Here is a 14,432-nt window from a genome sequence, read left to right on the forward strand (position 1 = left end):
ATGATACATTAAAGAAAAATACATTTAGTCCTCAGGGAGTTAGGTGTGTATGAAACAAAATTCCCATCTAATTCCAAACAGTATATATGACAAATTGTACTCTTTTTTTCCCCTCCAAAAAAACCCCCTTAAATTAGGAAAATGCATTATTTTATTTTATAATGATTGTACAGTTTAAAATAGAAGTTATACAATCAGTCAATGGGGACCATTTTGATACTCAACTGCTATGAGGTTTGGAATATGACACAAAACATGTGTTTTATTACTATTTTTAAAGTATATTCAGACATGATATTTGCCTCAGTAACATTTACCCCATGGGATATAATTCACTTCATGCATGTGTTTCAAAATAAAACAACAACTGACATGATTAGATGAAATGTGAATTCAAATGGTTAAGATAAAACAATTAAAAAACATGACACGTCTATTTTTATTTAGGGCTAAAGTTGATCGAGAGATTCCATCCATTCATTTCCTACCGCTTGTCCCTCCGCAAAAAAAAATAAAAATAATATGAGTCCGAAACATTTTCTATACACGCTAATCTTCCTGAGGATTTCTTAGTCCTGGCTTTACTTTATTGCTATTAAAATGTGTTTGCCCCTTAGGGTTGGGAAAAAAGGCTGACTTTGTTGTCGTTTCTGTACATTTTTGCAGAATTTTGGCCAATCCTCTCACAGATGTACAATAAATACACTGGCAGTTATTCAACAATAAAAACAACGCTTTCTTCTTGACAAACACGACATACAAGTCCTTCATTTTTCAAAGTGCATCCAAACATTTTTCTGTGCTCAAATCACACAATAAACTTGAGTACTTAAAGAGTTTTTTTTAATTTTCATTTTAAACTTTGAAGGCCTTTTGATTAAATGATGTCACAGCTGTTTTTGGTTAGTATAAATTAGCAGCAAAACATGAGTTTTTTACTAAATTAAATGGTCAACATTTAATATATTAATATATATATATATATATATATATATATATATATATATGTGTGTGTGTGTATATATATATATATATATATATATATATATATATATATATATATACATATATATATATATATATATATATATATATATATATATATATATATATATATATATATATATATATATATATATATATATATATATGTGTGTGTGTATTAGAGATGCGCGGATAGGCAATCATTTCATCCGCAACCGCATCAGAAAGTCGTCAACCATCCGCCATCCACCCGACCTAACATTTAATCAGAACCGCATCCGCCCGCACCCGCCCGTTGTTATATATCTAATATAGACGATGCAAGGCATTAGTGAGGTTATAAAGCTTTTGCCTGTTAAAGAAAGGAGACTGATCCAATGCAGCACAGACATTCGCGTGCCACGCTGTCACGGCCCAGACGCACACCAGTGCGCAATCATATGGGAGCCGCGCTGAGTGCACCTCCAAGCGCGTCTCGCTGCCGGCGACGGCCGGGTATGGTGCCGACGCTCCAGCGCCATCCATTTTCAGGGCTAGTTGATTCGGCAGGTGGGTTGTTACACACTCCTTAGCGGGTTCCGACTTCCATGGCCACCGTCCTGCTGCTGTCTATATCAACCAGGGTGAGCCCCACCCCTTTCGTGAGCGCACTGCGCGCGGAGTGACCCCTGTTACGCGCCCCCGGCAACGGGGGTGGCGGGCAGGTAAGCTGCTCGGGCGGAGCGCGCGGAGTGACCCCTGTTACGAGCCCCCGGCCACGGGGGTGGCGGGCAGGTAAGCTGCTTACCTGCTGCGCGTGACGCCGGCCGCGGCGAAGGCGGACGAGTCGGGGTGTCGGTGCGGTGGGCGCGGTGGTGACCCTGGACGTGCGTCTGAATCTATTTAAAATCTTTTTTTTTTTTTTTTTCAACCGCCCGACCCGACCCGCGGATAAAATCTAATTTTTTAAAATTTCATCCGCCCGATCCGCGGATAATCCGCGGACTCCGCGGTTGTGCCCGCAAACCGCGCATCTCTAGTGTGTATATCTCAGCTACAATGTAAATACAATGTTGTATTTACAACATGAATAATATATACATCCATCCATCCATTTTCTACCGCTTGTCCAGTTTGGGGTCGCGGGGGGTGCTGTAGCCTATCTCAGCTGCATTCGGGCGGAAGACATAGTATGCAAATATAAAAAAGCTAAGCTTTTAGTATTTTTATTTTTTTATTTGTAATTGGTTTTAATCTTCATTATTATACATACATTGCTGCCTTTGCACCTGTCAATGTTTACTTTTGTATGCACATTAAATCAACAAAAAAAAATCCTGACTTTGGAACAATGTTCACGGACTCTAGTATTTGGCTCTCTATCAGATGCAATGTTTTTTTCGTATTGGGACCATGATTTCAGTCCTAACTTGTTCACCGGTCGTCATATGGAAGGTACTTTTCCTTGTGGATGTCTTTAAGAAGGGTAAAAATGCAAGAAAAAAAACACACACACACACACACACATATTATTGTATTTCTTACCTTCTTGAGACCTCCGAATAATGCCTACCTCTTTAGGCCCACCCTTTCTAGATATATAACAATTTGTATTTACAACATTAATAATATATACATCCATGCATCAATTTTCTACTGCTTGTCCCGTTCGAGGTCTTGGGGTTGTGCTGTAGCCTATCTCAGCTGCATTCGGGCAGAACACATAGTATGCAAATATAAAAAATATAAGCTTTTTGTACATTTTTAAATTTGTTTTAATTGTTTATTTGTAATTGGTTTTAATCTTCATTATTATACATATATTGCTTCCTTTGCACCTGTCAATGTTTACGTTTGTATGCACATTAAATAAAAAAATAAAAAATCCTGACTTTGGAGCAATGTTCACGGACTCTAGTATTTGGCTCTCTATTAGATGCAATGTTTTTTTTCGTATTGGGACCATGATTTCGGTCCTAATTTATTCACCGGTCCTCATATGGAAGCTACTTTTCCTTGTTGATGTCTCAAGAAGGGTAAAAATGCAAGAAAACACACACACACACACACACATTATTGTATTTCTTGCCTTCTTGAGGCCTCCGAATAATGCCTACCTCTTTAGGCCCACCCTTTCTAGATATATAACAATTTGTATTTACAACATTAATAATATATACATCCATCCATCCATTTTCTACCGCTTGTCCCGTTCAGGTTTGCGGGGGGTGCTGGACCCTATCTCAGCTGCATTCGGGCGGAACACATAGTATGCAAATATAAAAAATATAAGCTTTTAGTACATTTTTTAATTTTTTTATTTGTAATTGGTTTTAATCTTCATTATTATACATATATTGCTTCCTTTGCACCTGTCAATGTTTACTTTTGTATGCACATTAAATAAAAAATTAAAAATCCTGACTTTGGAGCAATGTTCACGGACTCTAGTATTTGGCTCTCTATTAGATGCAATGTTTTTTTCGTATTGGGACCATGATTTCGGTCCTAATTTATTCACCGGTCCTCATATGGAAGCTACTTTTCCTTGTTGATGTCTCAAAAAGGGTAGAAATACAAGAAAACACACACACACACACACACATTATTGTATTTCTTGCCTTCTTGAGGCCTCCGAATAATGCCTACCTCTTTAGGCCCACCCTTTCTAGATAAATAACAATTTGTATTTACAACATTAATAATATATACATCCATGCATCCATTTTCTACCGCTTGTCCCGTTCGAGGTCTTGGGGTTGTGCTGTAGCCTATCTCAGCTGCATTCGGGCGGAACACATAGTATGCAAATATAAAAAATATAAGCTTTTTGTACATTTTTAAATTTGTTTTAATTGTTTATTTGTAATTGGTTTTAATCTTAATTATTATACATATATTGCTTCCTTTGCACCTGTCAATGTTTACTTTTGTATGCACATTAAATAAATAAATAAAAAATCCTGACTTTGGAGCAAGGTTCACGGACTCTAGTATTTGGCTCTCTATTAGATGCAATGTTTTTTTCGTATTGGGACCATGATTTCGGTCCTAACTTGTTCACCGGTCCTCATATGGACGGTACTTGTCCTTGTTGATGTCTCAAGAAGGGTAAAAATACAAGAAAACACACACACACACACACACACACATTATTGTATTTCTAACCTTCTTGAGGCCTCCGAATAATGCGTACCTCTTTAGGCCCACCCTTTCTAGATATATAACAATTTGTATTTGCAACATTAATAATATATACATCCATGCATCAATTTTCTACCGCTTGTCCCGTTCGAGGTCTTGGGATTGTGCTGTAGCTTATCTCAGCTGCATTCGGGCGGAACACATAGTATGCAAATATAAAAAATATAAGCTTTTAGTACATTTTTTAATGTTTTTATTTGTAATTGGTTTTAATCTTCATTATTATACATATATTGCTTCCTTTGCACCTGTCAATGTTTACGTTTGTATGCACATTCAATTAAAAAAAAAAAATCCTGACTTTGGAGCAATGTTCACGGACTCTAGTATTTGGCTCTCTATTAGATGCAATGTTTTTTTCGTATTGGGACCATGATTTCGGTCCTAATTTATTCACCGGTCCTCATATGGAAGCTACTTTTCCTTGTTGATGTCTCAAGAAGGGTAAAAATACAAGAAAACACACACACACATTATTGTATTTCTTACCTTCTTTAGACCTCCGAATAATGCCTACCTCTTTAGGCCCACCCTTTCTAGATATATAACGATTTGTATTTACAACATTAATAATATATACATCCATCCATTCATCCATTTTCTACCGCTTGTCCCGTTCGCGGTCGCGGGGGGTGCTGTAGCCTATCTCAGCTGCATTTGGGCGGAACACATAGTATGCAAATATAAAAAATATAAGCTTTTAGTAATTTTTTTTTTTTTTTTTTTTTTTTTTTTTTTTTTTTTGTAATTGGTTTTAATCTTCATTATTATACATATATTGCTTCCTTTGCACCTGTCAATGTTTACGTTTGTATGCACATTCAATAAAAATAAAAAAATCCTGACTTTGGAGCAATGTTCACGGACTCTAGTATTTGGCTCTCTATTAGATCCAATGTTTTTTTCGTATTGGGACCATGATTTCGGTCCTAATTTATTCACCGGTCCTCATATAGAAAGCTACTTTTCCTTGTTGATGTCTCAAGAAGGGTAGAAATGCAAGAAAACACACACACACACATACACATTATTGTATTTCTTACCTTCTTGAGACCTCCGAATAATGCCTACCTCTTTAGGCCCACCCTTTCTAGATATATAACAATTTGTATTTACAACATTAATAATATATACATCCATGCATCAATTTTCTACCGCTTGTCCCGTTCGAGGTCTTGGGGTTGTGCTGTAGCCTATCTCAGCTGCATTTGGGCGGAACACATAGTATGCAAATATAAAAAATATAAGCTTTTAGTACATTTTTTAATGTTTTTATTTGTAATTGGTTTTAATCTTCATTATTATACATATATTGCTTCCTTTGCACCTGTCAATGTTTACGTTTGTATGCACATTAAATAAAAATGAAAAAATCCTGACTTTGGAGCAATGTTCACGGACTCTAGTATTTGGCTCTCTATTAGATGCAATGTTTTTTTTCGTATTGGGACCATGATTTTGGTCCTAATTTATTCACCGGTCCTCATATGGAAGCTACTTTTCCTTGTTGATGTCTCAAGAAGGGTAAACATACAAGAAAACACACACACACACACACATTATTGTATTTCTTACCTTCTTGAGGCATCCGAATAATGCCTACCTCTTTAGGCCCACCCTTTCTAGATATATAACAATTTGTATTTTAATAATATATACATCCATGCATCAATTTTCTACCGCTTGTCCCGTTCGAGGTCTTGGGATTGTGCTGTAGCCTATCTCAGCTGCATTCGGGCAGAACACATAGTACGCAAATATAAAAAATATAAGCTTTTAGTACATTTTTACATTTTTTTAAATTTGTTATTTGTAATTGGTTTAATCTTCATTATTATACATATATTGCTGCCTTTGCACCTGTCAATGTTTACGTTTGTATGCACATTAAAAACAAATTAAAAAATCCTGACTTTGGAGCAATGTTCACGGACTCTAGTATTTGGCTCTCTATTAGATGAAATGTTTTTTTCGTATTGGGACCATGATTTCGGTCCTAATTTATTCACCGGTCCTCATATGGAATCTACTTTTCCTTGTTGATGTCTCAAGAAGGGTAGAAATACAAGAAAACACACACACACACACACACATTATTGTATTTCTTGCCTTCTTGAGGCCTCCGAATAATGCCTACCTCTTTAGGCCCACCCTTTCTAGATATAAAACGATTTGTATTTGCAACATTAATAATATATACATCCATGCATCCATTTTCTACCGCTTGTCCCGTTCGAGGTTTTGGGGTTGTGCTGTAGCCTTTCTCAGCTGCATTCGGGCGGAACACATAGTATGCAAATATAAAAAATATAAGCTTATAGTACATTTTTAAATTTGTTTTAATTTTTTATTTGTAATTGGTTTTAATCTTCATTATTATACATATATTGCTTCCTTTGCACCTGTCAATGTTTACGTTTGTATGCACATTAAATAAAAATTAAAAAATCCTGACTTTGGAGCAATGTTCACGGACTCTAGTATTTGGCTTTCTATTAGATGCAATGTTTTTTTCGTATTGGGACCATGATTTCGGTCCTAATTTATTCACCGATCCTCATATGGAAGCTACTTTTCCTTGTTGATGTCTCAAGAAGGGTAAAAATACAAGAAAACACACACACACACATTATTGTATTTCTTACCTTCTTTAGACCTCCGAATAATGCTTACCTCTTTAGGCCCACCCTTTCTAGATATAAAATGATTTGTATTTACAACATGAATAATATATACATCCATCCATCCATTTTCTACCGCTTGTCCCGTTCGCGGTCGCGGGGGGATGCTGTAGCCTATCTCAGCTGCATTTGGGCGGAATACATAGTATGCAAATATAAAAAATATAAGCTTTTAGTACATTTTTTAATTTTTTTTTAATTTTTTTGTTTGTAATTGGTTTTTAATCTTCATTATTATACAAACATTGCTGCCTTTGCACCTGTCAATATTTACTTTTGTATGCGCATTAAATCAACAACAAAAATCCTGACTTTGGAGCAATGTTCACGGACTCTAGTATTTGGCTCTCTATCAGATGCAATGTTTTTTTCGTATTGGGACCATGATTTCAGTCCTAACTTGTTCACCGGTCGTCATATGGAAGGTACTTTTCCTTTGTGGATGTCTTTAAGAAGGGTAAAAATACAAGAAAACACACACACACACATTATTGTATTTCTTACCTTCTTGAGACCTCCGAATAATGCCTACCTCTTTAGGCCCACCCTTTCTAGATATAAAACGATTTGTATTTACAACATGAATAATATATACATCCATCCATCCATCCATTTTCTACCGCTTGTCCCGTTCGAGGTCTTGGGGTTGTGCTGGAGCCTATCTCAGCTGCATTCGGGCGGAACACATAGTATGCAAATATAAAAAATATAAGCTTTTTGTACATTTTTAAATGTTTTTATTTGTAATTGGTTTTAATCTTCATTATTATACATACATTGCTGCCTTTGCACATGTCAATGTTTACTTTTGTATGCACATTAAATCAACCAAAAAATCCTGACTTTGGAGCAATGTTCACGGACTCTAGTATTTGGCTCTCTATTAGATGCAATGTTTTTTTCGTATTGGGACCATGATTTCGGTCCTAATTTATTCACCGGTCCTCATATGGAAGCTACTTTTCCTTGTTGATGTCTCAAGAAGGGTAGAAATACAAGAAACACACACACACACACACACACACACACACACACACATTATTGTATTTCTTACCTTCTTGAGGCCTCCGAATATTACCTACCTCTTTAGGCCCACCCTTTCTAGATATATAACGATTTGTATTTACAACATTAATAATATACATCCATGCATCCATTTTCTACTGCTTGTCCCGTTCAGGGTCGCGGGCGGTGCTGTAGCCTATCTCAGCTGCATTCGGGCGGAACACATAGTATGCAAATATAAAAAATATAAGCTTTTTGTACATTTTTAAATTTGTTTTAATTTTTTATTTGTAATTTGTTTTAATCTTCATTATTATACATATATTGCTGCCTTTGCACCTGTCAATGTTTACTTTTGTATGCACATTAAATAAAAAATAAAAAATCCTGACTTTGGAGCAATGTTCACGGACTCTAGTATTTGGCTCTCTATTAGATGCAATGGTTTTTTCCTATTGGGACCATGATTTCGGTCCTAATTTGTTCACCGGTCCTCATATGGAAGGTCCTTTTCCTTGTGGATGTCTTTAAGAAGGGTAAAAATACAAGAAAACACACACACACACACACACACACATTATTGTTTTTCTTACCTTCTTGAGGCCTCCGAATAATGCCTACCTCTTTAGGCCCACCCTTTCTAGATATATAACGATTTGTATTTACAACATTAACAATATATACATCCATGCATCAATTTTCTACCGCTTGTCCTGTTCGAGGTCTTGGGGTTGTGCTGTAGCCTATCTCAGCTGCATTCGGGCGGAACACATAGTATGCAAATATAAAAAAGGTAAGCTTTTAGTTAACTTTTTTATTTTTTTGAATTTTTTGGTTTGTAATTGGTTTTAATCTTCATTATTATACATATATTGCTGCCTTAGCACCTGTCAATGTTTACTTTTGTATGCACATTAAATCAACGACAAAAAAATCCTGACTTTGGTGCAATGTTCACGGATTCTAGTATTTGGCTCTCTATTAGATGCAATGTTTTTTTCGTATTGGGACCATGATTTCGGTCCTAATTTATTCACCGGTCCTCATATGGAAGCTACTTTTCCTTGTTGATGTCTCAAGAAGGGTAGAAATACAAGAAACACACACACACACACACACACACACACATTATTGTATTTCTTACCTTCTTGAGGCCTCCGAATATTACCTACCTCTTTAGGCCCACCCTTTCTAGATATATAACGATTTGTATTTACAACATTAATAATATATACATCCATGCATCCATTTTCTACCGCTTGTCCCGTTCAGGTTCACGGTGGGTGCTGGAGCCTATCTCAGCTGCATTCGGGAGGAACACATAGTATGCAAATATAAAAAAGGTAAGCTTTTAGTTAACTTTTTTATATTTTTGAATTTTTTTGTATGTTATTGGTTTTTAGTCTTCATTATTATACATATATTGCTTCATTTGCACCTGTCAATGTTTACGTTTGTATGCACATTCAATCAAAAAAAAAAAATCCTGACTTTGGAGCAATGTTCACGGACTCTAGTATTTGGCTCTCTATTAGATGCAATGTTTTTTTCGTATTGGGACCATGATTTCGGTCCTAACTTGTTCACCGGTCCTCATATGGAAGTTACTTTTCCTTGTTGATGTCTCAAGAAGGGTAGAAATGCAAGAAAACACACACACACACACACACACATTATTGTATTTCTTACCTTCTTGAGACCTCCGAATAATGCCTACCTCTTTAGGCCCACCCTTTCTAGATATATAACGATTTGTATTTACAACATTAATAATATACATCCATGCATCCATTTTCTACCGCTTGTCCCGTTCGAGGTCTTGGGGTTGTGCTGTAGCCTATCTCAGCTGCATTCGGGCGGAACACATAGAATGCAAATATAAAAAATATAAGCTTTTAGTACATTTTTTAATTGTTTTATTTTTAATTGGTTTTAATCTTCATTATTATACATATATTGCTGCCTTTGCACCTGTCAATGTTTACGTTTGTATGCACATTCAATAAAAAAAAAAAATCCTGACTTTGGAGCAATGTTCACGGACTCTAGTATTTGGCTCTCTATTAGATGCAATGTTTTTTTCGTATTGGGACCATGATTTCGGTCTTAATTTATTCACCGGTCCTCATATGGAAGCTACTTTTCCTTGTGGATGTCTTTAAGAAGGGTAAAAATACAAGAAAACACACACACATACATACACACATTATTGTATTTCTTACCTTCTTGAGACCTCCGAATAATGCCTACCTCTTTAGGCCCACCCTTTCTAGATATATAACAATTTGTATTTACAACATTAATAATATATACATCCATGCATCAATTTTCTACCGCTTGTCCCGTTCGAGGTCTTGGGATTGTGCTGTAGCCTATCTCAGCTGCATTCGGGCAGAACACATAGTACGCAAATATAAAAAATATAAGCTTTTAGTACATTTTTAAATTTTTTTAAATTTGTTATTTGTAATTGGTTTAATCTTCATTATTATACATACATTGCTGCCTTAGCACCTGTCAATGTTTACTTTTGTATGCACATTAAATAAAAAAATAAAAAATCCTGACTTTGGAGCAATGTTCACGGACTCTAGTATTTGGCTCTCTATTAGATGCAATGTTTTTTTCGTATTGGGACCATGATTTCGGTCCTAATTTATTCACCGGTCCTCATATGGAAGCTACTTTTCCTTGTTGATGTCTCAAGAAGGGTAGAAATACAAGAAAACACACACACACACACACATTATTGTATTTCTTGCCTTCTTGAGGCCTCCGAATAATGCCTACCTCTTTAGGCCCACCCTTTCTAGATATATAACGATTTGTATTTACAACATTAATAATATATACATCCATCCATCCATTTTCTACCGCTTGTCCCGTTCGTGGTCGCGGGGGGTGCTGCAGCCTATCTCAGCTGCATTCGGGCGGAACACATAGTATGCAAATATAAAAAAGGTAAGCTTTTAGTTAACTTTTTTATTTTTTTGAATTTTTTGGTTTGTAATTGTTTTTTAATCTTCATTATTATACATATATTGCTGCCTTAGCACCTGTCAATGTTTACTTTTGTATGCACATTAAATCAACGACAAAAAAATCCTGACTTTGGAGCAATGTTCACGGACTCTAGTATTTGGCTCTCTATTAGATGCAATGGTTTTCCGTATTGGGACCATGATTTCGGTCCTAACTTGTTCACCGGTCCTCATATGGAAGTTACTTTTCCTTGTTGATGTCTCAAGAAGGGTAGAAATACAAGAAAACACACACACACACACACATTATTGTATTTCTTACCTTCTTGAGGCCTCCGAATAATGCCTACCTCTTTAGGCCCACCCTTTCTAGATATATAACGATTTGTATTTACAACATTAATAATATATACATCCATCCATCCATTTTCTACCGCTTGTCCCGTTCGTGGTCGCGGGGGGTGCTGCAGCCTATCTCAGCTGCATTCGGGCGGAACACATAGTATGCAAATATAAAAAAGGTAAGCTTTTAGTTAACTTTTTTATTTTTTTGAATTTTTTGGTTTGTAATTGTTTTTTAATCTTCATTATTATACATATATTGCTGCCTTAGCACCTGTCAATGTTTACTTTTGTATGCACATTAAATCAACGACAAAAAAATCCTGACTTTGGAGCAATGTTCACGGACTCTAGTATTTGGCTCTCTATTAGATGCAATGGTTTTCCGTATTGGGACCATGATTTCGGTCCTAACTTGTTCACCGGTCCTCATATGGAAGTTACTTTTCCTTGTTGATGTCTCAAGAAGGGTAGAAATACAAGAAAACACACACACACACACACACATTATTGTATTTCTTACCTTCTTGAGACCTCCGAATAATGCCTACCTCTTTAGGCCCACCCTTTCTAGGTATATAACGATTTGTATTTACAACATTAATAATATATACATCCGTGCATCAATTTTCTACCGCTTGTCCCGTTCGAGGTCTTGGGGTTGTGCTGTAGCCTATCTCAGCTGCATTCGGGCGGAACACATAGTATGCAAATATAAAAAAGCTAAGCTTTAAATTTTTTTTTTTATTTTTTTTTTTGTAATTGGTTTTAATCTTCATTATTATACATATATTGCTTCCTTTGCACCTGTCAATGTTTACGTTTGTATGCACATTCAATAAAAATAAAAAAATCCTGACTTTGGAGCAATGTTCACGGACTCTAGTATTTGGTTCTCTATTAGATGCAATGGTTTTTTCGTATTGGGACCATGATTTTGGTCCTAATTTATTCACCGGTCCTCATATGTAAGCTACTTTTCCTTGTTGATGTCTCAAGAAGGGTAAACATACAAGAAAACACACACACACATACACACATTATTGTATTTCTTACCTTCTTGAGGCATCCGAATAATGCCTACCTCTTTAGGCCCACCCTTTCTAGATATATAACAATTTGTATTTTAATAATATATACATCCATGCATCAATTTTCTACCGCTTTTCCTGTTCGAGGTTTTGGGGTTGTGCTGTAGCCTATCTCAGCTGCATTCGGGCGGAACACATAGTATGCAAATATAAAAAATATAAGCTTTTAGTACATTTTTAAATTTTTTTAAATTTGTTATTTGTAATTGGTTTAATCTTCATTATTATACATATATTGCTTCCTTTGCACCTGTCAATGTTTACGTTTGTATGCACATTAAAAACAAATTAAAAAATCCTGACTTTGGAGCAATGTTCACGGACTCTAGTATTTGGCTCTCTATTAGATGAAATGTTTTTTTTCGTATTGGGACCATGATTTCGGTCCTAATTTATTCACCGGTCCTCATATGGAAGCTACTTTTCCTTGTTGATGTCTCAAGAAGGGTAGAAATACAAGAAAACACACACACACACACACATTATTGTATTTCTTGCCTTCTTGAGGCCTCCGAATAATGCCTACCTCTTTAGGCCCACCCTTTCTAGATATATAACGATTTGTATTTACAACATTAATAATATATACATCCATCCATCCATTTTCTACCGCTTGTCCCGTTCGTGGTCGCGGGGGGTGCTGCAGCCTATCTCAGCTGCATTCGGGCGGAACACATAGTATGCAAATATAAAAAAGGTAAGCTTTTAGTTAACTTTTTTATTTTTTTGAATTTTTTGGTTTGTAATTGTTTTTTAATCTTCATTATTATACATATATTGCTGCCTTAGCACCTGTCAATGTTTACTTTTGTATGCACATTAAATCAACGACAAAAAAATCCTGACTTTGGAGCAATGTTCACGGACTCTAGTATTTGGCTCTCTATTAGATGCAATGGTTTTCCGTATTGGGACCATGATTTCGGTCCTAACTTGTTCACCGGTCCTCATATGGAAGTTACTTTTCCTTGTTGATGTCTCAAGAAGGGTAGAAATACAAGAAAACACACACACACACATACACATTATTGTATTTCTTACCTTCTTGAGACCTCCGAATAATGCCTACCTCTTTAGGCCCACCCTTTCTAGATATATAACGATTTGTATTTACAACATTAATAATATATACATCCGTGCATCAATTTTCTACCGCTTGTCCCGTTCGAGGTCTTGGGGTTGTGCTGTAGCCTATCTCAGCTGCATTCGGGCGGAACACATAGTATGCAAATATAAAAAAGCTAAGCTTTAAATTAATTTTTTTTTTTTTTTTTTTGTAATTGGTTTTAATCTTCATTATTATACATATATTGCTTCCTTTGCACCTGTCAATGTTTACGTTTGTATGCACATTCAATAAAAATAAAAAAATCCTGACTTTGGAGCAATGTTCACGGACTCTAGTATTTGGCTCTCTATTAGATGCAATGGTTTTTTTCGTATTGGGACCATGATTTCGGTCCTAATTTATTCACCGGTCCTCATATGGAAGCTACTTTTCCTTGTTGATGTCTCAAGAAGGGTAGAAATACAAGAAAACACACACACACACACACACATTATTGTATTTCTTACCTTCTTGAGACCTCCGAATAATGCCTACCTCTTTAGGCCCACCTTTTCTAGATATATAACAATTTGTATTTACAACATTAATAATATATACATCCATGCATCAATTGTCTACCGCTTGTCCCGTTCGAGGTCTTGGGGTTGTGCTGTAGCCTATCTCAGCTGCATTCGGGCGGAACACATAGTATGCAAATATAAAAAATATAAGCTTTTAGAACATTTTTTTATTTTATTATTAGTAATTGGTTTTAATCTTCATTATTATACATATATTGCTGCCTTTGCACCTGTCAATGTTTACGTTTGTATGCACATTAAATAAAATTTAAAAAATCCTGACTTTGGAGCAATGTTCACGGACTCTAGTATTTGGCTCTCTATTAGATGCAATGTTTTTTTTGTATTGGGACCATGATTTTGGTCCTAATTTATTCGCCGGTCCTCATATGGAAGGTACTTTTCCTTGTGGATGTCTTTAAGAAGGGTAAAAATGCAAGAAAACACACACACACATTATTGTATTTCTTACCTTCTTGAGACCTCCGAATAATGCCTACCTCTTTAGGCCCACCCTTTCTAGATATATAACGATT

Source organism: Nerophis lumbriciformis, linkage group LG14 (assembly GCF_033978685.3).
Source record: "Nerophis lumbriciformis linkage group LG14, RoL_Nlum_v2.1, whole genome shotgun sequence".
Taxonomy (NCBI): Eukaryota; Metazoa; Chordata; class Actinopteri; order Syngnathiformes; family Syngnathidae; genus Nerophis; species Nerophis lumbriciformis.